General features: G+C 52.7%; 1 long non-coding RNA gene and 1 gene segment (V, D, J or C); one reads left to right on the top strand and one right to left on the bottom strand.

The window, feature by feature from the left end:
- Positions 1–26,789, bottom strand: part of LOC122173242 (Ig mu chain C region secreted form-like) — a 1,717,225-nt gene that overhangs the window by 1,021,442 nt on the left and 668,994 nt on the right.
- LOC135975413 (uncharacterized) lies at positions 11,754–18,107 on the top strand. The gene is made up of 3 exons (XR_010592433.1): positions 11,754–13,135; positions 13,753–14,055; positions 17,037–18,107. It is a non-coding gene; the product is annotated as an uncharacterized LOC135975413 (long non-coding RNA).

Genomic DNA, 26,789 nt, shown 5'->3' with positions numbered 1-26,789 from the left:
CGGAGACTGCACATTTCCAAAGCACCAGGCTGTTGGCGTTGTCTCTGGAGACGGTGAATCGCCCTTTCACGGAATCAGAGTAGTAGGTGCTACCCTGGGCAGCAGCTCTGGCCAGCCACTCCAGTCCCTTCCCGCAGCCTGTTGGATCCAATCCATATGACAACTGCTCAAGGTGAATCCGGAGGCTTTGCAGGAGAGGCGGAGAGAGTCTCCGGGCTTTTTCACATCCCCTCCAGACTCCACCAGCTGGACCTGCGACCGGGCACCTGCAAATAAAGACAGGTTTCAAATTATTCCAATTTGAATTGCAACAGTGTAATGTGTCCTTATTTTACCAGTACAACGGGGATAAAATACCTTCTAAAGCCACTACAGTAAGAAACAAATAGAGCTAAAGTCTTATTTTCCCTGCGGTTAGAGGGGAAAGTTATCAGGGGAATTGGCTGGTAACTGCACAGACACAGAGGGCTGCGGATTGTCCCTCTGGGTGCAGACTGGGCAGTGAAAGAGATATTTAAACAGGAAACGCTCACCCCTATTAGCATATCCCTCTCCTTGTAAGAGAAACAAAATCTGATGTGATGTATTACGTGCAGTAGGACTAAGGGGAGGGAGTCGGATTATTCCAGACTGTGAGTTTCTGCAGCGCCAGGCACACTGCAATGGGACCCTGAGTACACTTTTGACAAGGAAAAAATAAAAAGAACCTTAAGAACATAAGAGCATAAGACCGGCCAGACTGGGTCAGACCAACGGGCCATGTAGTCCAATGTCCTGTCCTCCGACTGTGGCCAATTCCAGCTGCCCCAAAGGGAATGAACAAGTAGAGCCTTCAAGGTGCTCGATTCCCCAGAAGGAGATTTGGGGGCAGGATTACAGTCTCGTTATCTGGCTGTGGGAGACTCAGAGATACCTGCGGAGATTTGCCACATAATGTGTAAAATTATGTTTTAAATTTCTTATAAAAGAAACAAATGAATGAGGTTGATTCATAAGGGAGTAAATATGAATAAGGTGCGGGGTGAATCTCGGCTCTGGAGCCCCCACACGCGCAGTAGGGCTGTGGAACGGCCAGTCACTGGAGTTGGTGACTGGGGAGGGGTCACCCACCCGCTGGAGAGCAAAGATAACTTTGGGCTCGGGGAGAAAGCTGGGATCGAACCCCTGTTCATACCCCTTCCCAGCCGGGACCGGCTCTACTGACACGTATCAGAGGGAACTGTTTCCTGGCGGATCGGACACATGGCTCAGGGCCACACACCAATGTTCTCACTCCTGGGAGTCCCCCCACTCATTTCAGAGAGACCAGTGGTGTGTGAGAAAAGCGGGGTTGTGCTCGACATTGGTGCTCTGTGAGAGATTCCCATGGATCCGTGGAGTTAAAAGCTGGTGTCATATGTGGGTCCACCCTGATGCCCCTTCTCCTGCCCATCCCACAGCTGTGCTCTGGGTGAGTCACTCCTGCCCCCCGCTGCCGTGTGAACAGGGATGATACAGCCCTGCGGTGAGCACGGGGCAGGGCACCCCCGACTCGCTGGGGCGGGGTTGTGCTAAAGGAAAAGATATCTTGGGTTATTTGGGTTAAAAGTACATTTATTATTCACCTCTCTGCACCTCAAACCACTGACATTGTTCTAAAAACTGGGACAGGGACAATGAGGCAGAATCAGACACGGGGGAAGAAAGTGAATTGTGATATTAGACTGGTGAGCCCCGGGTGGGAGGGAGAGGAAATAAGAGGGGATTTGGGGAGGGGACAATTTACTCTCATTTTGGGCCATGGTGTTGTCCCATTCAGGTGGCTGATTCCCAGAAACAAACCAGGGAGGTCTCAGCTCCTCTCCCGCAGCCAGAAGTGTCCCTCTATGTTCCCTTTGATGTTTTTGAAAGCCTGGGTGTCACCGTTTTACTCTGCAAAATATTCCCTGATTGCATGCCTGGGCGATGGTGAACCACCCCAGGGCAGATGAACTCACAAGGAAAATGAGAAGCCTGGAGCAGCAGACACCAGGAAATACCTCAAGCCTTGCGCTCTCTGACCCTGTTGTCCCCACATCTCTCACCTATGGGGCTCTGCTTCTCCCTGTGTCACTGCCTCTCCCTGAGCGATTCCAGTCAACCTCGCGGGAATCCATCCCAGCTGGGTCTCAGCGCAGTCACTGGGTTATTGGTGCAGGTAAGGTCTGAGGGTTGGGAACTGTTATCTTACTGGTCGCTATATTAAATTTGGGAAATCCATTGTTGGTTGGCTCCTTACCTCCGCCTATTGACATCAGCTGATGTCAGGAATTCTGGAATGCCATCGTCAGAACCCCAGGCCTGCCCCGTTCCAGGGGGAGCTGAGCGGGCTGTGCTCAGGAACTGAGTGATCCCTGAACCACAGGCTGAGCTGGGCCTGGTGCCGCCGGGGTGACACTGCAAGGGAATGAAAGGGTTAACACCTGCTAGCAGGTTCTCATTACCGCTATGCCCGCCCTCACTGCTGTGCCTCGCGAGGAGCTGTTTGTCGATCTGCTGCCCTCGTGTGCCGAATGGGGGAAAGGGGGATTCCGCAGCCTGGGTTTTTGCATTACCACAAATAGGTTTCGTGTCACTGTGTCTCTCGCACAGTAATACCGGGCGGTGTCCTCGGCTCTCAGGCCGGTCATTTGTAGGTACACCAGGCTGTTGGAATTGTCCCTGGAGATGGTGAATCGCCCTTTAACGGAGTCTGCATAGTTTGTGCTGCTACCATCCTTGCTAATCTCAGAGACCCACTGCAGCCCCTTCCCAGGAGCCTGACGGAACCATGTAATCCAGTGGTTGCTGAAGGTGAACCCGGAGGCTTTGCAGGAGAGGCGGAGAGAGTCTCTGGGCTTTTTCACATCCCCTCCGGACTCCACCAGCTGGATCTGGGACCGGACACCTGTGAATAAACAGACACTTTGAAAACAGATGTAGAACAATAAATCTTTTGTCTCTGTGATGTGTTCACGGGTAGGAAAATACCTTCCCAGGCTGCTAAAGTGAAAACTAAGTGGACCCAAAGATTCATTTTCCCTGGTCTGACAGGGGCAAGTTCTATGGGAGAGTCTCTGGGAACAGCTCAGACCCAGGGGCTGCGGATTGTCTCTCCCGGTGCAGCCTGGGCAGGAAGAGAGACAGATTTAAACAGGAACCCGTCACCCCTATTTGCATATTGTCCTCCTTATAGGAGGCTGAAATTTCTTCCTTTAGTGGTCTTCATTATAAGTCCTAGGGCAGAGAGAAGGATTCAGATGGTCTCCTTTCATCTGTGTGTGCCGCGCCCAGAACAGTGCGCTGGGATCCTGTTTATACATTTGGATAAGAAATGATGAACCAGACGCCCGCAATGTAGACAATTTCCCTGACACAACCTCAGGGCCCGATTGCTATCAGTTTGTAGAGGGGTGGGAGACTCAGCCCTGGAGCCCCCGCGCAGGCGTAGTGGGGCTGTGGTACGGCGGGTCAGTGGGGTCAGTGCCAGGGGAGGGGTCGGGTCACAGGGTTCCATGGGGCTGGGACACCCCTGCAGACAGAATAATGCCCTGGGCGCTGGGGAGTAGCTGGGACTGAACCCCGGCCCAGCCCCTTTCCCAGAAGCGGCGGCTCCACTGACCTCTGCTGTATCTAGTGGGAAATATTCCCTGGTAGCTTTAACCACATGAGACAATCGCGGTTCGCTTCACTCCTTGGAGTTTCCTCGGGAATTGCAAGGAGAGGAGCGGTTGGCGTGAGGCAGGCAGGGCTCTGCCCTGTATTGGTGCTTTCTGCTCTGCCTCCCTCAGCTGTAAAACACTGGTCACTCCACAGAAATTAATGGGATACTCCTCAGAGAAGATGAAATTTCCTAGTTTTTACTTTAAGCCTGACCAAGAACCTCACCCTGCCTTTGTGTATCCCCATGAAATCCGGACATAATGTTTACTTAAAGGCCAATTCTCACTCTAACCCACCAAATTATGATTTAATCCAAAAGCCCAACTTTAACCCTGGCTCTAATTATAACAGTAACTGCAAAGCTTACTGTTAGTGTAACGTTGACTCAGACATTCAAGTGAATCGGGCCCTAATACTTCCATTTACCCATACGGAACCATTCCCTTACCCCTACCATAATGTCAACTCTAATCCTATCTTTAGCCCTAATGCTAACCCAAACCCTAACCCCAATCATACCCTTATCTCTCACCACTTGAGAATAAATTCTGTAGAGATAGTGAGGGAGATGCGTATTCTTGTCACTCTGGTGAGAGGAAGAACAATTGTGCTTTGTTAAAATTACTACCTATTTTATGTAAAACATCCAATTTCCTGGTGAGAGCGATGGATGCGACAATGGGGCCGTTATTAAAGGAGAGAAAATAGGGTGCCTAGTTTCGTGTAGGTTCTCAGATTTAATCTTTTTACATTTTACAAACCGTGAGAGCCCCAAAAGGAGACACCCACTGAGAGGGAAGGTTTTTGTCTGAGCTTCTTCTGACGGGTTGGGACACAGAGACCCCCTTGGGACTGTCACCTGATATGATGAAATTACCTTTGAGCCTGTTTTCCCTGCCAGCTTGGGACTCCAGAAACCTGCCTTGTTGAGCCAGACACGCTAGCCTGTTGCAACACAGACCCAGGGTCTGGGGCACGTCCCCAAAGCTGCAGACTTTAACTAAAAGCAGCTCAGCAGGTTACTTGTCTCCAGCACCCGATATTTGCTTGTTTGTCCCGCGTCCCAACCGATGTTAGGTCAGGACACTGGACAAAGAAGCAAATGCTCCAGAGCCCGGAAGTGCTCACGCTCCCCCGCCCCCCTCCCCGCCGCCCCGACTCCACCCCTCCTCCCCCGATTGGCTCCCTCCCCGAATCCCCGCCTCTTCCCCGGGCTCACCGTTCCTCTTCCCTCCGCAAGCGCTGGAGGGAGGCCCGGGAGACTCAGAGGAAGCGCGGGGCCAGGGTGAGCAGGCAGGACTCAGTTGGGTGGTAGGGAGAGGAGGGGGGCGGCCCGCGGGGCCAGGCGGCGGCTGTATCAAATGCCTTACTAAAGTCTAGGTATACCACATCCACAGCTTCTCCCTTATCCACAAGGCTCGTTAGCCTATCAAAGAAAGCTATCAGATTGGTTTGACATGATTTGTTCTTCACAAATCCATGCTGGCTGTTCCCTATCACCTTACCACCTTCCAAGTGTTTGCAGATAATTTCCTTAATTACTTGCTCCATTATCTTCCCTGGCACAGAAGTTAAACTAACTGGTCTGTAGTTTCCTGGGTTGTTTTTATTTCCCTTTTTATAGATGGGCACTATATTTGCCCTCTTCCAGACTTCTGGAATCTCTCCCGTCTCCCATGACTTTCCAAAGATAATAGCTAGAGGCTCAGATACCTCCTCTATTAGCTCCTTGAGTATTCTAGGATTCATTTCATCAGGCCCTGGTGACTTGCAGGCATCTAACTTTTCTAAGTGATTTTTAACTTGTTCTTTTTTTATTTTATCTGCTAAACCTAGCCCCTTCCCATTAGCATTCACTATGTTAGGCATTCCTTCAGACTTCTCGGTGAAGACCGAAACAAAGAAGTCATTAAGCATCTCTGCCATTTCCAAGTTTCCTGATACTGTTTCTCCCTCTTCACTAAGCAGTGGGCCTACCCTGTCTTTGGTCTTCCTCTTGCTTCTAATGTATTGATAAAAAGTCTTCTTGTTTCCCTTTATTCCTGTAGCTAGTTTGAGCTCATTTTGTGCCTTTGCCTTTCTAATCTTGCCCCTGCATTCCTGTGTTGTTTGCCTATATTCATCCTTTGTAATCTGTCCTAGTTTCCATTTTTTATATGACTCCTTTTTATTTTTTAGGTCGTGCAAGATCTCGTGGTTAAGCCAAGGTAGTCTTTTCTATCTTTCCTAACCAGCGGAATAGCTTGCTTTTGGGCCCTTAATAGTGTCCCTTTGAAAAACTGCCAACTCTCCTCAGTTGTTTTTCCCCTCAGTCTTGATTCCCATGGGACCTTACCTATCGGCTCTCTGAGCTTACCAAAATCTGCCTTCCTGAAATCCATTGTCTCTATTTTGCTGTTCTCCCTTCTACCCTTCCTTAGAATTGCAAACTCTATGATTTCATGATCACTTTCACCCAGGCTGCCTTCTAATTTCAAATTCTCAACGAGTTCCTCCCTATTTGTTAAAATCAAGTCTAGAACAGCTTCCCCCCAGTAGCTTTTTCAACCTTCTGAAATAAAAAGTTGTCTGCAATGCAGTCCAAGAATTTGTTGAATAGTCTGTGCCCCGCTGTGTTATTTTCCCAACATATATCCGGATAGTTGAAGTCCCCAATCACCACCAAATCTTGGGCTTTGGATGATTTTGTTAGTTGCTTTAAAAAAGCCTCATCCACCTCTTCCACCTGGTTAGGTGGCCTGTAGTAGACTCCTAGCATGACATCTCCCTTGTTTTTTACCCCTTTTAGCCTAACCCAGAGACTCTCAACACTTCCGTCTCCTATGTCCATCTCTACCTCAGTCCAAGTGTGTACATTTTTAATATATAAGGCAACACCTCCTCCCTTTTCCCCGTGTCTATCCTTCCTGAGCAAGCTGTACCCATCCACACCAACATTCCAATCATGTGTATTATCCCACCAAGTTTCAGTGATGCCAACAATGTCATAGTTGTATTTATTTATTAGCACTTCCAGTTCTTCCTGCTTATTCCCCATACTTCTCGCATTTGTATATAGGCATCTAAGATGCTGGTTTGATCTTGCCTCCCAGTTTTGTCCTGACCCTCCTTTCTCTCTGCCAATATAGCCCACACTCCCTCTCGTTTCCGACCCATCTCCCAGGTCTCCATGTTCCCCACTTACCTGTGGGCTTTGCTCACCTGTCCCCGTCGACATAAGAGACTACTTATCTGGGCTACACCATAGGGAATGGACAAGTGAAGCCCCTCGTGGGAAAAGTCCAGGCCCTGGTGGCCTGCCCGCCTCCCACCACAAAGCATCAGGTGCGACAGTTCTTGGGCCTCGCTGGCTATTATCTGCATTTCATTCCCCATTTTGCATCTATTGCCACCCCTTTGACCTGCCTTTTAACCAAGGACAGCCCTCGACGTGTGGTTTGGACCCCGGAATGTGAAGACGCCTTTCAGGAACTCAAAAAGAGTCTCTGCCGTGAATCGGTCCTCTACAGCCCAAGTTTCAACCGAGACATCATCCTCCAAATGGATGCCTCGGAGGTAGGACTGAGCGCCATCCTGTCTCAAAAAATAGATGGGGAAGACCATTCGGTCTTATATATCAGCCGGAAATTGTTTCCACGGGAGAAGAACTACACGGTGGTGGAGAAGGAGGCCCTTGCAGTGAAATGGGCCTGTGATGCCCTACGTTACTACTTTCTTGGCGCCCGGTTCACCTTAGTCACTGACCAGACCCTGCTTCAGTGGATGAACAAATTGAAAGACAATAATATGAGAATACAGCATTGGTACCTGGCGCTCCAGCCCTATGCCTTTACTGCTCGCCATAGGGCAGGCAAGGACCACGCTAATGCTGACTTCCTGTCCTTCCTGGGGGTATGGAAGAGTCTGGCCCCGACAAGCAGGAGCCAGACTTAATGGAAGGGGGTGTAGCGAGGAGGTCTGGCTCCCCGCCACCCCAGAGGGGGATAAGCCTCTCTGGACACCAAAGTGGACAGAGCCAACAAACCCTGCCCCCGCCCCTCGGAGGTCAAGGTGCAGGACAGGAAGTATAAAAGTATAAAAGCCTGACCACGATGCTTGTGGCATAGCTTCCGGTGGGGAGACCACGGTGATCAATGGCCAAGCTGAGGACTGGCCAGACCAGCCAACGCCTGATGCTAGCCCAAGCCCAGAGACTCTGCCAAGCCTGCCGCTCGCCAGCTACCCCGAGGAGCCCATGGTGCGTGACCCAGTGGAGGACGCCATCCAGACCCAGGTACCTCTAGAGGGGGAGGTAGGAAGTAGCCCAGGGGCAGCCGACCTATGTCTGGCTGCAGCACTGCCAGAGCCAATGTCAGTGTGTTGCGGTCAGGATTCCCACTGACTCAGCAGCGGGTCTTCTGCTGCCGCTAGGGCCCCGGGCTGGGAGGCAGTGGAGTGGGTGGGCCTGCATCCCCCCTGCCACCCACCTCACGCGTGGCCGTCTCCCCCTCTCCCCAGCTGCTCGAAGCCAGGAGCCTGGGGTTTGCTGTTGAACCTGTTTGCTCAGCCCCTTCCTGAGGGTCTGAGCTACTGACTGTCTGTTGCCCTGCCCTGACCCAGGGCCTGGGCCTGCTAAAATTGAACCTGTTTGCTCAGCCCCCGCCAGAGGGACAGAGCTGCTGACTGTTTGCCACACAGACAACTAATTCCCTGACACACCTGACCCAAATAGCGAGGCGGTCCGGCTCCCCACCGCCCCAGAGGGGGACAAGCCCCGGCCGAACCGCCCAACAGGCGGGTCTGATGGTTGGTCACCTGAGGGCAGGGCAGTAGAGTTGAAAATGACCAGAATGGCTAGAACAGTCATTGTGGGACAGTTCTGGAGGCCGATCAGAGCACATTAACAGACCAAGGCGTCCACACTGGCTCCGCGGCGCTCCAGCGGGGGCGCATCAAACGTTATTCCACTTGCCGAGGTGGAGTACCAGGAGCACTCTAACTGCGGAGTCAGAGCGCTCTATGTGCCTTGCCAGTGTGGACGCGTCCTGAGTTAGAGCGCACTGGGCTGCTTTAATGCGCTCTAACTCGCAAGTGTAGCCAAGCCCTGTGTCTCTGGCGCAGTAATACACAGCGGTGTCCTCCGCTTTCAGGCTGCTCATTTGCAAGTAGAAATTAGTGCTGTCCTTGGAGGCTGAGAATCACCCCTGCACGGAGGAGGCGTTATGCTGTTTCTTTGACTCATCATAATATTCAACCAGCCACTCCAGCCCTTCCCGGGCTCCTGTCTGACCCACTCCATCCATTAGTTGCTAATAGTAAATCTGATGGTGACACATTGCAGTTTATGGGACTCTCCGGGCTTCTTCAGCGCTGGCCCCGACTGGGAGAAGGGAAAAGAGGTAAATATTCAGTAAAACCCAAAATTAGCAATGGATTCAAGGAGTGAATTAAAACCAAAGAGACACAAATGAGCCAGATTCTCCAATAAAGAGGGTGAGATCACAGAGTAAAGCTACGTTACCAATCACAGCCATTGCAGACTGTCAAGGCTGTATCCCCACTTTGAATTTTAGGGTACAAAATGTGGGGGCCTGCATGAAGACTTCTAAGCTTAACTACCAGCTTAGCTCTGGTCCGCTGCCACCATCTCAAACTAATTCCCTTCCCTGGGAAGCCTTGAGAAACCTTTCACCAATTCCCTGGTGAATACAGATCCAACCCCCTTGGATCTTAAAACAAGGAAAAATCGATCAGGTTCTTAAAAAGAAGGCTTTTAATTAAAGAAAAAGGTAAAAATCATCTCTGTAAAATCAGGATGGGAAAATAACTTTACAGGGTAATCAAACTTAAAGACCTCAGACGACCCCCCTCTAGTCTTAGGTTCAAAGTACAGCAAACAAAGATAAACACTCTAGTAAAAGGTACATTTACAAGTTGAGAAAACAAAGTAAAACTAAGACGCCTTGCCTGGCTATTTACTTACAAGTTTGAAATAGGAGAGACTTGTTTAGAAAGATGTGGAGAACCTGGATTGATGTCTGGTCCCTCTCAGTCCCAAGAGCGAACGAAAACCCAAACAGGGCACAAACAAAAGCCTTTCCCCCCACCCCCAAGATTTGAAAGTATCTTGTCCCCTTATTGGTCCTTTAGGTCAGATGCCAGCCAGGTTACCTGAGCTTCTTAACCCTTTCCAGGGAAAAGGATTTTGGAGTCTCTGGCCAGGAGGGATTTTATAGTACTGTACACAGGACAGCTGTTACCCTTCCCTTTCTAGTTATGACACAGACAATCTGTCACCCTTCAATAGATTGATTGGGGAGAAAATACCTTCCAAAGCTGCAGCAATGAAAAGTCAAAGGAGCCAGCCCGCCGGCGTTGTGGGGATAAAGGCAATAACCGCTTGTGAAGGGCGGAGATGCCCCGGTGAGGGGCCCCACATGGGTTATAATGAACTAATCACCTTCCGCTGCATTAATGCGATAAACGTCCCAGTCTGCTGAGAGGGCCAGAGCCTCCCTGGTGTAAATCCGGAGTAACTCGAGTCTAGCAGAAGCCGTTGTGGTGACTTTACACTAGCGGAGGATTTGGCCTCATGAGGAATTCGCTCCATCCGTTGGAATGCGCTTGTCCCCTTTACACTGACAGACGCTGTCCTGTGAGTCTGACACAGAGACGGGCCCGGGAGAGCCAACGTGCCAGGTCTGCGAGGGGAGAGCGACTCAGAACAGGACTCACTCCGGATTGGGGTTCACAGATGAACCGAGGGATCTCTGCACCGCAGACCTAGGGTAGGGAGACTCTGGACAGGAAGGGGAGACACGTGGCCCGGGAACTGAAGGGTTAAAATTGAGGGGAGGTTTGTGTTACATTCACCAGGTTGCCAGGTCTCCTGTCTGAGCCGGAAGCAGTGTGTGTGTCACTGCTGCCCCCGCGTGGCTGCCGGGAGCAGGGCGATTCCGCAGCCTGGGTTTTTGTATGATCACAAACCGGTTTCGTTTCACTGTGTCTCCCGCACAGTAATAGCTGGCGGTGTCCTCGGGCTTCAGGCCGGTCATTTGCAGATACAGCTCACTCTTGGAATCATCCCTGGAGATGGTGAATCGGCCTTTCACTGAATCGGGGTAATATATAGGACTCCCAGAAGTGCCTATAACAGCGACCCATTCTAGTCCCTTGCCAGGAGCCTGTCGGACCCAGTGCATGTAGTAGCTGCTGAAGGTGAAGCCGGAGGCTTTGCAGGAGAGGCGGAGAGAGTCTCCGGGCTTTTTCACATCCCCTCCGGACTCCACCAGCTGCACCTGGGACCAGACACCTGAGAATAGAAACAGGCCATTAATATCGGTATAAAAACAGGGATAACACAAAATTCTTCTAACTCTGCCAGTTATTCAGAGGAGGAAAATACCTTCCAAAGCTGCTACAGCGAAAATTACAAGGAGCAAAAATCCCATTTTCCCGGGTGCTGGAGGGAAAGTTCTCAGGGGACTGGCTGGTCACTGCACAGACACAGGGGCTGCGGATTGTGTCTCCGGGTGCAGCCTGGGCAGAGAGAGGCACAGATTTAAAGAGGAAAGTGTCTCCCTCATTTGCATGCCCCCGCTTTATAAGAGACACACACTCCTGCTGCCAGTGATCTGACTGACTCGCCCCAGGGCTCCGGGTGCAGGAGTCAGACTGTCCCATCCCGTATGTCTGTGCAGCACCGGATACAGACCCCTGGGAGTAATGAACACCTCCCTTCAGTGGCTGTTTTCCTCACCCAGGAACTGAGGGCCTGGCTATTGTGAGGTGATACTGGGGCGCAGGGGAGGGGGGGCGGGGACGGGACTCAACTCTGGAGCCCGGTTCCACGCGCAGAAGGTCAATGCAACGTCCAGTCAGGGGGTCAGTGTCTGGGGAGGGGTCGTGTTCCAGGGATCTATCCGGCTGGGCCACCCGCTGGAGAGGGAAGTTTTTCCATGGCCCTGGGAGGGATTTGGGATTGAAGCCCCTTTCCCTTCCCAGCAGTGACCGGCTACATTGAAATGATCCATGACACTAGGAACGTGATCTGAGCAAGCCTGGCTCATGTTTTGGACCAGATCTGGGGTCCGCCTGTGGGTGCAGGTGGGAGAAGCTGGGGGATGGGGGGAGTCTGGGGACAGAGTTAAGGTTTTGCAGTGGAGCGTCCCTGACATTAGTGCGCTGAGAGTGGCGTGTCTTGGAGTTTTTCTTTAGGGGAGAGTCAAGGGAGGATTCAGGCTACAGTGAAGGAAGATTTTTATGCTCGGCTGATATTTATATTCGTGTTTATATTCCTGTTCCCAGTCACACTCCACTTCCCATTTACACTCGGGTTGTAAACTCGGTGGGACTGAGTGAGGTTTATGGTCTGTGTTTGTACCATGCCTAGGACTATGGGAGCCTAGACTATCATTAAGAATATAAGGAAGGCCAGACTGAGTCAGACCAAAGGTCCATCTAGCCCAGTATCCTGTCTACCGACAGTGGCCAATGCCAGGTGCCCCAGAGGGAATGAACAGAACAGGGAATCACCAAGTGATCCTTCCCCTGTTGCCCATTCCCAGCTTTTGGAGACCCTAGTCACTAGACCCACAACCAGCACCAAATCTGTCACCACTGAGCATCATCATCATGGTCATTTACTTAGTTAATTATTAATAAGCAATAAAGTGTAGACAGAAGCTTTCTCCTGGATTTGTTTAAAGAACTTGTATGATATGAACGCTACGTGTTTTTACAACATTCCCATGATGTAAAATTGAGGGATAACAACAAAAACAACAATGAAAATATTTCCATTCCCACTGACTTTTAGACAAGTATCATCATTCACCCTGAAACACAGATCTCCATTCCCGTTACCACTCATGTTCCCTTTCATATCCCCACACTCATTCACACACACTGGAGAGAGAGAGAGAGAGAGAGAGAGAGAGAGAGAGAATGTTCTCGGGGAATGTTCCATAGACAGTTACACTGAAGGACACTCAGACGATGAGGGTGGGTGGGTGGCTGACTCCATAATGTGCCATGGTCCTAGGCTCTCAGACTGGCTGGAGACCAGTTCAGTGATGAGGCTAATAGAAGTGAGACAATGTACAGGGCAGGGAGTCAAATGCATCTATAAACAGACACTGCACAGCTCTATGGCATTGACCAACAGGGATTTGGGGAACAGCCTTGTTCCCTTTTATAGCTGCCAGGGTTTGTGTTTTCACCTCTCCTGCTTTCTATCCCCACACGGGAACTGAGAGGTGAACATGGGACTATTTGGGCTTCTGTTTGGCAGATAATAATTCCTTTTAACCCATATCAGTGTCTGTGGGTGTGTTTGGTTGGCTAATAGGCTCCAGCCAGCCAATGTACCGACTAATGCCATCAAAGGAAGAGCACCAGTGACTCTTCTAAACTCAAGTGTGAAGGCTGTGGAGTTGCATCCCCAAAACAGAACTGCAGAGGTGCGCCGGCTGAGGGAGTGGTTCCTCACGTGAAGGTAACGTTTGAAGAGAATGGAAATGAGCTGCTGGAGGACCGGCTCCAGGGATTTTGCTGCCCCAAGCGGCAGGAAAAAAAAAAAGCCGTGATTGCAATTGCGATCAGCGGCACTCCGGTGGCAGCTCTGTTGGGGTTACTAGGCCTGCCTGAGCCAGAGTTCTTCCATGTTTAAACTCTGTCCTTCCATGTTTAACTCTAATCAACCTCAAAAGCCAAGGACAGGAATTGGAATGTGTAAACAGCCAGTTAGCAATTACGACCTTGCTCATGCCAGGTACCAAACAATACTGATGAGGTTTGCATGTTTCTAGCTGGGGAAGGGGTAATAAACTAAGGGTAAACAAGACCAAATAACTGTTTAGAGGGAAGTTACTAACAAGCTAGATTTATAGCCCTAGAATGATTTAGTTGCTTAAATGTATAAACATGCCTTCGGTAGAGAGGGGAGGGGGAGTAGAGGTGGGGTGGTAGAGAGGGGGAGAGAGGGGGGGCTTAGTTGTAAAATATATAAAGAAGAGAGAAACTGGTTTTGCTGGTGTGCTTGATTTGAGACTTGCCTGTCTCCTTGCACCACTTTGAGATCTCAAATAAACTTTGATTGTTTCTCCACCCCAGTATGTTTATTGGCGTGAAGCACTCCGGGCAACGAACCCCACTGTTGCTGTCCTCGGGCCCCTGTGCCGGCAACAGTCTTGGCGTCCCTGGGTGGGCTCGAGGCTGAAATTTAGCCTTGCCCGGATCCCTCCTGGCAGCTGGCGGATTACGACGACGACCAATGCCTAGAGCTCACCGGTGACTTCATCGGGGGCCTTGGCGGAAAAGTGATTTGGTCGACCCCGGAGGGCACAACGGTGCAACGCGCTTCATTAGTGGAGAAACAGCTGCGGGCGACGGTGCAGAACCAGACCCTTGGATAAGGTAGGAACAGTCCAGTGGGGACTTTACCTGTTTTGACCTGGGGACGCCCAGTGTCTCCCTAGGTATGGGGCAGGGACAGAGTACTGCAGGCAGGGCAAGGTGTACGCCCTTAGAATGCATTCTGGTGAACTGGAAATTGTTTGGATCGGATCCGTTGATTAAAAGTAAATTAAAAAGGTTCTGTACAGTAGACTGGCCTCAGTATCAGCTAGAGGATGAGGAAAGGTGGCCACCGGAGGGATCACTTAATTATAATACGATCCTTCAATTGCTTTTGTTTTGTCAGCGAACGGGTAAATGGTAAGAACATATGTATGTACAGATGTTTACGTTGTTAAGAGATAGATCAGATCTTTTGCAAAAGTGTAATTTGACTCTGACACGTTCGGTAGTAACTATTGTTAGTCCCCAGAACCCTCCCCCGGTTGTGATGGCAGAGTCGGTGTCCCCTTTGGCTCCAACACCCCCACCGTATAAAGATAGGGTGCCTCAGGTCCCAGAGATTGCCCCCTCGGTGGGATTCTATCCATTGATTACTGAGACTCTGATAGCCCGTCCTGGAGCAAACAATCGCCCGGCCACTACTATGCAGGTCTATACGCATGTGCCTTTAACCCGGTGGACCTAGCAGCCTTTAAGGCACAGGCAGGGGAATTCTCTACGAATCCAAGCAAGTTTATCTCGGTCTTTGAAGGGTGTCTGGCTAGCCATAAGCCTGACTGGGATGACTGTAATGTCCTTATGGGGACCCTGCTGTCTGAGGTGGAGCGTAATAAGGTTGTGTCTAAGGCACGGGAGGAGGCACAGCGGAGACATGAGGGAAACGCAGCAAACGTTCCTGTTGCTGCAGTCCAGGTCCCTACAGCAGACCCCCCGGTGGAATCCCAACGTGCCGGCAGATCTCACCTGTCTCACTGTATACAAGGAGCTCCTATTACATGGTCTGCGACACTCAGCTGTCCGACATAACAATTGGGCTAAGCCGTATGATCTAGTACAGGAGCCAAAAGAGAGTCCGGTTGCTGTTCTGCAGCGTATTCGGGATACCATCAGGCAAACTACTAATGCCAATCCCGATGATCCGGCCACTGAGGCAATTATGAAGGGTATCTTTACCAGCCCTGCCACCCCTGATATTAAAAGGAAACTGCAGAAAAAGGAGGATCTGATGGGCATGACCATGGCACAGATTTTGGAAACTGCAAACAGGGCTTACAGCCTTAGGGAGGGAGAAAAGGAAAAGAGGCAAGTGAAAATGATGGTTGCAGCAGTACAGGCTGGTGGCAGGGGAAGATTTCAGGAAGGTGGAAGGGGCCGGGGAATGAGAGGACGTGGACGTGGGCGCCCTGTCTCACAGGAAAGGCGTCTGGGTCACAACCAGTGTGCCAGATGCCGAAAGGAGGGACATTGGAAAAATGAGTGCCCCGAAAGGGAAGGTACCCCTATAATGGCAGCAGAGGATCAAGACTAGGGGTGTCAGGGAGACGGACTATCCTGCCCCCGGAACCCCGAGTAAAAATTGCGGGTGGGAGATTCAGACATAGACTTTTTAATAGACTCTGGAACTGCAAGAACTGATGTAAACCAACCCCTGCAGCTGCCTGTGGCAGATTCCCTCACTGTGGTGGGAGCCACAGGGAAAGGAACCAAGTGCCCAGTATATGCCCCAGCGGAATGTGCTTTGGGAAACAGAACTCTATCTCACAGACTGGTTTACCTCCCCGATTGTCCAACGCCTCTACTGGGACGGGATCTGCTTTGTCGCTTAGGTGCCACCCTGCATTTCACTCAAGATGAAATAAGCCTCACCTTACCTCCAGAGAATGCCTGGATAATAACACTTGCAATTGAGCCCTCAGCCATGCAAGCCCCAGAGTGGAGTCAGTGGGAGAAGCGGGTTTTTCCTCTGGTCTGGGCATCAGGGATCCCAGGAAAGGCAGCCCATCATACTCCTATTACTGTTCAGCTCTTGCCAGGAAAAGGTCCAGTGCGAATCAAGCAGTATCCGATCAAAAGGGAAGCCAGAGAGGGATTGCAGGAAACTATAGACCAGTTCCTAAAGTGCGGCGTACTTCGAGAATGCCCGTCAGCTTGGAACACTCCTATCTTGCCTGTACAAAAGCCCAATGGCACATACCGGCTGGTCCAGGACCTGAGGGCGGTTAATGAGCGGGTTAAGACTCTACACCCCCTTGTTCCAAACCCGTATACATTGTTGGCCTCTATAGGGGGGCAGTACACCCATTTTTCAGTCCTGGATTTAAAGGATGCTTTCTTCACGATTCCAGTTGACCCCCAGTCTCAGGAGATTTTCTCCTTCGAGTGGGAGGACAGAAGGAGGGTTAGGAAGCAGCTTTGCTGGACAGTGCTGGCTCAGGGATTTAAAAATTCCCCCACCCTTTTCATCCAGGCCCTGTCTAGAGACTTGGAGGAGTGGGACAACGAGGAGGAAGTCCTCCTCCTGCAATATGTGGATGACTTGTTAATTGCTGCAGTGGGTCTCACCTCTTGCCTTAAAGCCACTGTGAGCCTCCTGAACTTTGTTGGACTCCGAGGATATCGAGTGGCACAGAGTAAGGCTCAGATTGCTCCCCCAGTGGATGGAATCTGACAACGGAACACACTTCACATCCCAAGTCGTTCAGAAGATATCGGATGCCCTACAGGTCCCCTGGAAGCTTCACACGCCATGGCGACCGCAGGCCAGTGGGGTAGTGGAGCGAACAAATCAGACACTTAAGCGGCACCTCTGAAACGTTTGCCAAGAGGCTTCCCTTAGGTGGCCTGATGCTTTGCCCCTTGTTCTGCTCTGCATTCGCGCTCTCCCTAAGGGCACGTTAGGGCTCAGTCCCTTTGAGATTGTTTGGAAGGGCATGGCCTATGAACGGTACCCCGGTTCTGGCAGGGGAGTGGGAAATGGGGTGTGGCTTCTTATCTCAGTACATGTGCTCTCTGTCTGCTGTTCTCTGTTCTCTCCACAGGTATACCAAAGATTTGCAGCCTCTCCCGCTGGACGCCCCAATCCACTCCTTGCAGCCAGGCGATTACGTACTCATTCGGCCCTGGAAGGACGAGCCTCTCCAAGAGAAGTAGAAGGGACCCCACACCGTCCTGCTGGTCTCCCATACAGCAGCAAAGGTTGAGGGACACAAGAACTGGATTCATCACTCTCGCCTGAAAGCGGTGCCTGCTCCTGAACGGTGGACCGTCCAGCCTGCAGAGAAGACTGCCAGCGACGATCTGGGACTTAAACTGTTATTCAGACGACAATAGTGTCTGCTGGGAATGCCCTGTGATCTCTTTGGACTGTCACAGCGCACTCCCCGCGAGACCTCTGAGCGTTGGTTGTGTTTGTTTTCATAGGATCGGCCTAACCTGGTGGCCTGGTCCCTTTTGTTTTTAATCTGCTTACTTTTGATAATTGTTATTATGTGGGTATTTGGGGAATTGTGATTGTTAGGCCCTAGGATCACCTGCCCAATATGAGTTCAGATCCAGAGTCTGCCACAGTGGTGCTCTTTGCCATAGGGACACTCCTCTTGTTAACTCCCGTTTCCCCCCAGGCACATGCGGGATGGAAAGGAATCCCTACTAACTTAGAGACAAACACATATGAGTCCCTGAAGGTTCGCTTTGCCCAAGAGTTTAACCTCTCCAACTGCTGGGTATGCTCCCAAATCCCGCACCATGCTGCAGGGTTACCATGGAGGGTGGTTCCCCATAAATCCCAGCACACTCTCTCATTGAGAACCCCAGCTCCATGGCACTCAATCGTATCTTGTCTGCAGAATATGAGAAAACTCAACCAAAAGCTTGTTGAGTATTCTCAAAGGAGGAATGTGTAAATAGTTAGTTAGCAATTACGACCTTGTTCATGCCAGGTACCAAACAATAATGATGAGGTTTGCATGTTTCTAGCTGGGGAAGGGGTAATAAACCAAGGGTAAACAGGACCAAATTACAGTTTAGGAAGAAGTTACTAACAAGCTAGATTTATAGCCCTAGAATGATTTAGTTGCTTAAATGTATAAACATGCCTTCGGTAGAGAGGGGAGGGGGAGTAGAGGGGGGGTGGTAGAGAAGGGGAGAGAGGGGGGGCTTAGTTGTAAAATGTATAAAGAAGAGAGAAACTGTTTTTGCTGGTGTGCTTGATTTGAGACTTGCCTGTCTCCTTGCACCATTTTGAGATCTCAAATAAACTTTGATTGTTTCTCCACCCCGGTATGTTTATTGGCGTGAAGCACTCCGGGCAACAAACCCCACTGTTGCTGTCCTCAGGCCCCTGTGCCGGCAACAATGGGGCGAGGGGGAGTCATGCCATGGGGCGGGGAGTTGCAGACGAGGGGGAGTCATGCCATAGGGCGGGGGGTTGCAATAGGGCGAAGGGGAGTCATGCCATGGGGCGGGGGTTGCAATGGGGGGAGGGGGAATCATGCCACGGGGGGGGGGGTTGCAATGGAGGGACGGGGAGTCATGCCATGGGGAGGGGGGTGGCAATGGGGAGAGGGGGAGTCATGCCTAGGGACGGGAGGTTACAATGGGGTAGCGGGAGTCATGCCATGGGGCGGGGGGTTGCAATGGGGGGAGGGAGACTCATGCCATGGGGCGGGGGGTTGCAATGGGGCAAGGGGGAGTCAAGCCAGGGGGAGAGGAGTTGCAATGGGGGGAGGGGGAGTCATGCCATGTGGCGGGGGGCTGCAATGGGGGGAGGGGGAGTCATGCCATGGGGCGGGGGGCTGCAATGGGGGGAGGGGGAGTCATGCAATGGGGCGGGGGGCTGCAATGGGGGAGGGGGAGTCATGCCATGGGGCAGGGGTTGCAATGGGGCCGGTCCCCAGCTTAAGGAGGGGCTCAGGTCGCACATGTCCGGTACCCGGGGTCCCGCTCCCGCGAGCTCTCCAAGTGCAGCGCGTACACGGAGAGCGCCAGCCCCACCGCACCCAGCACGAGCCGCAGCGCCCGCTCCTAGCCCAGTCCCGCCATCGCCTGCTGCCCCCGCGTGCTGGGCATGGGCTCGCCCCCACTGGCTCGCGCACCTGCCAATCAGCAAACGGCTCCGGCCGATTGGCTGCCTCCTCTGGAGTTGGGACGGAGAAGCAAGGGATTCTGGGACCTGTAGTTTTATGTACTCAGTGGAGGAGAAGGGGGAGCTCTGGCGCTTGCCTGGGGTCTAATGGTTGGACCAGAGCCCTGGGGTAGCAGGGGGCTCCGGGGGCTATTTAAAGGGCCGGGGCTCCAGCTCCCTCTGCTGCTTCGGTCCTCTAAATAGCCGCGAGAGCCCCGCAGCTTCCCCAGGGCTCCGGCAGCTATTTAAAGGGCCAGGGTGGTAGAACCAGGGGGGCCCCTGCCCTACCTGCAGCCAGCCCCTGCTGCACCCCCTGCCCTGCCTCCAGCCCCACACCCCCTCTCCTGCCCGCACCAGCCCCTGCTGCACCCCCTGCCCTGCCCACACCAGACCCTGCTGCACCCCCTGCCCTGCCTCCAGCCCCACACCCCCTGCCCTGCCCGCACCAGCTCCTGCTGCACCCACTGCCCTGCCTCCAGCCCCTGCAACCCTGCCGTACCCGCACCATCCCCTGCTGCACCCCCTGTCCTGCCTGCAGCCCCGCACCCCCTGCCCTGCCCACACCAGCCCCTGTCCCTGCTGCACCCCCTGCCCTGCCCCCACCAGCCCCTGCTGCACCCCCTGCCCTGCCTCCAGCCCCACAACCCCTCTCCTGCCTGCACCAGCCCCTGCCTGCAGCCAGCCCCGCACCCTCTGCCCCCACCAGCCCCTGTCTCCAGCCAGGCCCGCACCCCATACTCCCACCAGCCCCTGTCTCCAGCCAGCCCTGCACCCCCTGCTCCCACCAGCCCCTGTCTCCAGCCAGCCCCGCACCCCCTGCCTCCACCAGCCCCTGTCTCCATCCAGCCCCTGCCTGCGGCCAGCTCCTGCTGCACCCCCTGCCCTGCCTCCAGCCCCACACCCCCTCTCCTGCCCGCACCAGCCCCTGTCTCCAGCCAGCGCCGCACCCCCTGCCCTGTCCGCACCAGCCCCTGCCTGCAGCCAGCCCCTGCTGCACCCCCTGCCCTGCTTCCAGCCCCGCACCCCTTGTCCTGCCCGCAGCCAGCCCCACACCCCTTGCCCTGCCTCCAGGCAGACCCTACCTCCAATCAGCCCCTGCCCTACCCCTGCCCTGCCTCCAGCAAGCAATATATGTAATATATAATTTTGATTTTATTTATATAGTTATGGAAAGTAAATAATACATGGAAGAAATGAAAGGGTTTTTTTTACGTGTTTTTTTTTTTTACTCATCCCTGTCGGGGCCCCGCACTTCCTAAAGCCAGCCCTGCATACAGTAATGGCAAAGTTCTTGGTTCAGGCTTGTAGCAGTGATAGAATAAACTGCAGGTTCAAGTCAAGTCTTTGGAGTACATCCACAGCTGGGATGGGTCATTCAGTCCTTTGTATAGAGCTTCCTTTTTAAGCCAAGTCCCTCCAGAGGTATGAAGCAGGATTGAAGACAAGATGGAGACAAGGCATCAGCCTTTTATAGTCTCTTGCCGTGTGGTCTTTGCTTTCTTTGTCCCAAGGACACACTATCCAGCATGTGGCATAGAAAAACCTTAGAGTTCTGTCCATAGGCAGGTCCCTGCATGCCTTGCTGAGTCACAAGGTGTATCTACCTTCTCTCAATGGGTCAATTGTATAGCTCATGGTCCTTAGAGGCCATCAAGCAGGCTAGGCAGAACTAACACCAACTTGTCTGGGGTGTTCCCCGGAAGCATAGCACAAGTTTGAAATACAGACAGGATAGAGCCACTATTCAGAACGTCAACTACAAAAGTGCTACACGTATACAGAGAGCATAATTCTAATCAGCCAATCAGAACCTCTCCAGAGACCCCTTCCACGACAACCTTTATACAATATTGGCTGCAAATATAGAACAGTGGTGGCAACGGTGATCTATACAGTTACAGATTATGTCAATAGCGTCACAGGAGGTGACACGGCATCAGTGAGACCGATATTGGAATACTGCATCCAGTTTTGGTGTCCTCCTTTGAAAAAGATGTTGTGAAATTGGAGCTGGGGCAGCAAAGAGCCACCAAATGTTCTGAGCCTGGAGAAAAATGCCTTCTAGTGAGCGATTGAAAGAGCTCAACCTGTTTAGCTTATCAAAAGAAGATTGAAAGGTGACTTCATTGAAGTGTTGAAGTGCCTTAATGGAGAGCAAAGATTGGGTATTAAAGGGCTCTTTAATCGAGCAGAGAAAGACAGAACAAGACCTAGTGGCTGGAAGGTGAAAAGAGACAAATTCATATTGCAAATAAAGCACAAATATTCAATGGCGAGAATGATTCACCACAGGAACAAGCTACCAAGGAAAGTGGTGGATTCTCCATCTCTTGATGTCATTGAATGAAGACTAGATGCCTTTCTGGAATGTCTTTGCCCCCAAAGTATTATGGTGTCATACAGGAGGCCAGTGACATGCAGGGGGTCAGATTAGATGCTCTAATGGTCTCTTCTGGCCATCAAGTCTAGTAATTTCTGAAAAACGGAGTGTGGCATTGGGAGCAGTGTCTGAGGTTTTACTGTCTAGTCGGATCGCTTCCTAAAATGAACACGCCTTGAGTGGGGTGATCCACAGGGAGTAGCTCAAAGCTCCCAAGTGCCTGGCCAGGGGCAGGACATTAGCACAGCAAGGGAGGGGCGTGGCAGTGACATCACAAAGGCCTTTTGCAGGACCTCAGACTATTGGTCAAAGGTGGTGACCTCACAGAGAGATGCTGACATCAGCCAGGCAGGACAGAGGCGAGTGGCCCGGGAAAGCTCAGAGACCCCTGGGGCTTTGCTTCAGCAAGTCTCTGTCTCGAGGTCTCTCTTTGAGGACTGAGAGAACCTTCGGGTTCACGTACGTGAGCGGCAGGAGGAACCTCTGTCGAGTTTTCTCCTTCCCTTTTCGTGATTGTACTAGAAAGCAGACGTCCCTGTGTAGAAGGTAAGAGCCTCCTCCAGGTGTGAAACCTGTTCAGTCTGATCCATCGGGTGAGACTTGAATTCTAGGCATGGAAAACACGAGCTTAAGGAGGCAGAATTTTATTCCACACCCGGGATTTTGTCCCTTAGAATCACTGGGGACATTGGGGTTTGTCCTTTTTGTTTCACCTTTTCCTCCAGCCCTCCCTCCTTTCTCTTCTTCTCTTGCTTCTTTTGTCCTTTCCCCTGTTCCCCTCCCAGCACCAGGGTGTGTGTGTTTGTGTGTTGCGGGGGAGCGCTCTGCAGCTCCCACAGTGGGAGGTCCACCCAAAAATGTGGGGCTGAAATAGTGCCCCGGCAATGATCCCCACCAGTAGCGTAGGGAGGAGACTCAGGTCCTTGTTCTCTTTTAAGACCAAGTAAATAAGTCATAAGCAGTTCTAGGTTTGATGAATTTTGCTGCTTCTCTGCATTAATTGTCTCTGAGCAGCTCATGATTCTCTCTACCATTGCATTTCTCCTAAAATACTTGCAGAATAATTACTGTGCACTGTTGTTGGTCTGGAACTCATCTGAGAGCACTTTATTCAGGTCATTCAATGTATGAAATTCAAGTTCCGATGGTTAATTTGAAAATCAGGGCTCTTGGGTCCTATTCCCAACTCTGCCACTGACTGGCTGTGTGACCTAAGACAAGTCAATTCTCCTTTCTCAGCCTTAGCTTCTCCCTCTTTCAAGTAGGGATAATAATGATCCACTCCTACCTACCTCACGGTAGGTGGAGGATGGGGATCCGTTGGAGAGTGTCACTAGGAGCAGTGCATAAGATGAGGTGTCCTATCACGTTTACTCAGATCAGATTGTGACATAATAGAATAGCTGAAATATTCTATTTTATTTGTATTTTTTTATTTTGAAATTGATAAGAGCAGCAACTACTTAGCTCAGACTCAGGCATCTTATCTAATTCTCAAGATCTAAGGGTCTCCTCTTGGTGTGCGAGGAGACAATTTAACACACTGTGACAAACAGGAGATGCTTTTGTTTTGCAACAAAATCTTTTTGCAAAGAACTTTCATCCCACTTGTTAGGAGTTCAAGAAACAAACTGGTTTAGTCTGAATGGGATTTTCTGAGAGAAACGGTTTCAATGAAATTTCCCCATCATCTCGATTCCTGGACTCTATCCCTGCCCAGGCGTGAAAGGAACTTAAAGGATTTACCGTTCCGCCGGAGTCCTGAGCGGGGGTGTGGCCTCAACCGGAAGAGGCGGGGCCTTTCAAGATTTAAAGGCCCAGGGGCTCCGGATGTGGCTGGGAGCCCCAGGGCCTTTAAATCACCCCGGAGCTACCAGCTGCAGAGGCAGCTGGGAGCCGAGGGGCTCAGGGGCGAATTAAAGGGCCCGGGGCTCCAGCCACCGCGGAGCTCTGGGCCCTTTAAATCACCACTGGAGCCCGGCTGCCGGAGCTCTGGCAGCGCTTTAAAGGACTCGGGGCTCCCTGCAGTGGCAGGAGCACCGGCCCTTTAAATCACCGCGGGAGCCCGGCTGCCTGAGCTCCGGCAGCGCTTTAAAGGACTCGGGGCTCCCTGCAGTGGCAGGAGCACCAGCCCTTTAAATCACCACAGGAGCCCGGCTGCCGGAGCTCCGGGCCCTTTAAATCCCCGCCCAAGTCTGGCTGCCGGAGCACCGGGAGCCCAGCTGCTGGAGCTCCAACAGCACTTTAAAGGGCCCAGGGCTCCCCGCAGCGGCCAAAGCTCCGGGCACATTAATCCCCGTCCGAGCCCGGCTGACGGAGCTCCGGCGGCACTTTCAAGGGCCCGGGGCTCCCCGCAGCGGCTAGAGCCCTGGGCCCTTTAAATCTCCGCCGCGGAAGCCGGTCCAGTCCGGCACGGCGTACTGGCTCTTGCCGCTACGCCGTACCGTACCGTACTGGCTTACTTTCCCCTCTGCCGTGCCTCTAGGGGTTTGTTGTCCATTAGAACAGGAGTCAGGACTGGTGGCTTCTCTTTCTGGCTCTGCCACTGCCTTGCTGCGTAGGCCCTTGGGTAGGTCCCTTCCCTTCTCTGTAGCTCAAGCTCCTCCCCATCTGTCCAATGCGAACAGGGACAATTCTCAAACTCTGGGCGGTCGTGAGCCTGAGTGAGATAAGGGGCGTTAAAGCCTCTGTGAAGGAGAAAGGGCAATTTCTCGGTGTTTAGCTCCAAGGAATTCTAAAGTTTGCTAAAATATCTAGTCTGCGGAAACAAGAAATGGTCGGGGCCAATTTTTTTAAGCTTTGTCTTTTTAAAAGCCCATTCAGGGATGTGAGGCCCTGTCTTTTAGGTACCTGGGGTTCTTTGCCAGCAGGAGAGAAGAGGTTCCTGCCTCCATTTTTGTGGCCTTAACAAACCAGGTGTTGTGCCCCAGTTCTCGTGTGAGATCCCTGAAAAGGAACATGGACTTGTCAAGAACAAATCATTCCAAACCAATCCTAGCTCCTTCTTTGGCAGGGTTATAGGCCTAGTGGAGATGGGTAAACAGTAGATGTGATCTCTCTTGGTGTTTCTAAGGCTTTTGACACAGTCCCATGGGACATTCTCACAAGCGAACGAGGGAAATGTGGTCTAGATGTAATCAGTGTAATGGGAGTGCAGAGCTGGTTGAAAGCCCAGACTCCAAGAGCCCTTCTCCATGTCTGGCTGTCCAACGGAGAGGGTGTACCTACTGGGTCCGGCAGGGATCAGTCCGGGGGCCGGTACTATTCAATATTTTCCTTAAGGATTTGGAAAATGGAGTGGAGAGCATGCTTCTACAATTTGCAAATGACACCAAGCTCTTTGGAGCACAGGATTGGAATTCAAAACGCCCTTAACAAATTGGAGACTTGGTCTTCTTGAGCCAGACTCCATGGCTGGGCCCCTCTCTCTAGACTGGGCTGAAGTGAAACCCCAGAGCCAAACCCTCCTCCTCCTGGGCAGTGCGCTCCCACCTTCAATGGGCAGATGCTGCTTAGCGCTGTCAGAGCAGCTTTTGCTGGGGGCTTCTCCCAGCACTTTCCAATAGTGGGAAAGTATGAAATCCCCGTTTGACTGCTGGGGACAGAGCCAGAGAGGGGGGAGCAATTTGCTCAGAGTCCCACAGGGAAAGGAAAACACCCAGCAGTGGAACCAACAGGAAACCCAGCAATGGAACTCAGGAGTCCTGACTCCCAATCCCCTGGTCCAGTCACTCCAGCGGAGCACACTCCCTCTCAAAGGCAGGGGGAGTGGACATGGGGGCCTGGTTGTAATTGCCAGCTGTGGGAGGGAGCGTGCAGCAGTGGTTAGCGAAGGGGCCTGGAAAGAAGGCCTGCTGGGTCCCACCATACTTCTGACACTTGGTGTGACCCTGAGCCAGTAGCTTCCCCTCCCAGGCCTGTTTCTCATCAGTGGGGTTGGGGTCGCAGTCCCAACAGCCCAGGGGGGTCGGGAGGCTCCAGGAAGGTGTGTAAAGTGCTGGGATGTCGGGATCCCGGACGCGCTGTCATCCCCGCACTAGGGCGGTGTTCTGCACCCCCTGCCGCTGGCCAAGTTTCTCCGTCCCTTGACAATAAGACAGACTCTTGTTTTCACAGCCAGCCGATCGCCCCGTGCCATCACCCTGCCTGCTTGCTGGGCAGGGTAACTCCTCAGCTCACCACCACCCTCTCCAGCCTGCCTTGGGCTTGGAGAGTGAGGAGAAGGGCGAGGGACGACCCTGAACATCCTCCATCCATCACTCCATCACCAGAGCAAGTGAGTGGCCCTCGGGGGCATCCCCTGTCTGTCTGGGGAGAGGCAGAAAGAGGGGGAGATAATCTCTCCCAAAGGAGATAGGATTTGCAAACAGCCCCCAGGAACTCCTCGCTCTCAGACCGGGAAGGGGCTTCTCCAGAGCCGTCTCCAGTGTGTTTCGCAAGGTCCCAGCAATGGGGCTCCCAGCCAATCCCTTGTGGGAGACTGTTCCCCAGGCTGAGAATCTGTGAGCTGGGCCAGACCCAGTGAGCTGCTGAGCATGGAAATCAATGGGAACCGAGGGGGCCCTGGCCTTGCTATGCCTAGGGACTTTGAGGTGGGGAATGGTTTCCCAGGAGAAGTCCGGACTCCTGGGTTCAGGGCCGGCTTTAGCAAGTGCGGGGCCCGATTCCTGGGGCGGCACTTCGGATTGCCGGCTGGGGGAGGTGACCCCGCGTGGCTGCCGTGCTCCGGATGGCGCTCTGGCCAGGAATGCTGGGCCACAGGGCTTGCCGCGGTCTGGCCGACGGTCCGGCCGGGGTCGTGGAGCTGCAGGGCTGCTGCAGTCCGGCTGGGGCTGCGGGACCGCGGGGCTGGCCGGAGCTGCAGCCAGGGTCGCAGGGCCGTGGGGCAGCCACGCTCTGGCCAGAGCTCCAGCCGGGGTGGCGGAGCTGCCGTGCTCCGGCCAGAGCTCCAGCCAGGAGAGCGGGGCCGTGGGGCTGCCGCGCTCCGGCCGGCGCTCTGGCCAGGGGAGTGGGGCCCCTGAAGACGACTGTAGCCTGGGTGTGTGCGCGGGGCCCTCTTAGGCGCGGGGCCCGATTCTGGGGAATCGGGCGAATCGGCCTAAAGCCGGCCCTGCCTGGGTTCTGTTCCTTCTCTAGCCTGGGCGGGAGGTGGGGGGGGTGAGTGTGGTGTGGGGTCGCAGGAGGGAGCTGCTTGTCCAAAGTGACCAGTTTCTTTGTGACTGACCCCAGTGTTCGAAAAGGACGAGACTCCCCAGTTCTTGCAGCCCCAGGGATGACGAGGGGGAGCAT

The sequence above is a fragment of the Chrysemys picta genome, chromosome 13, assembly GCF_011386835.1.
Source record: "Chrysemys picta bellii isolate R12L10 chromosome 13, ASM1138683v2, whole genome shotgun sequence".
NCBI classification, from domain to species: domain Eukaryota; kingdom Metazoa; phylum Chordata; order Testudines; family Emydidae; genus Chrysemys; species Chrysemys picta.
Note: the sequence above shows the minus strand (reverse complement) of the source record. Positions and strands in the feature narration are given on the sequence as shown.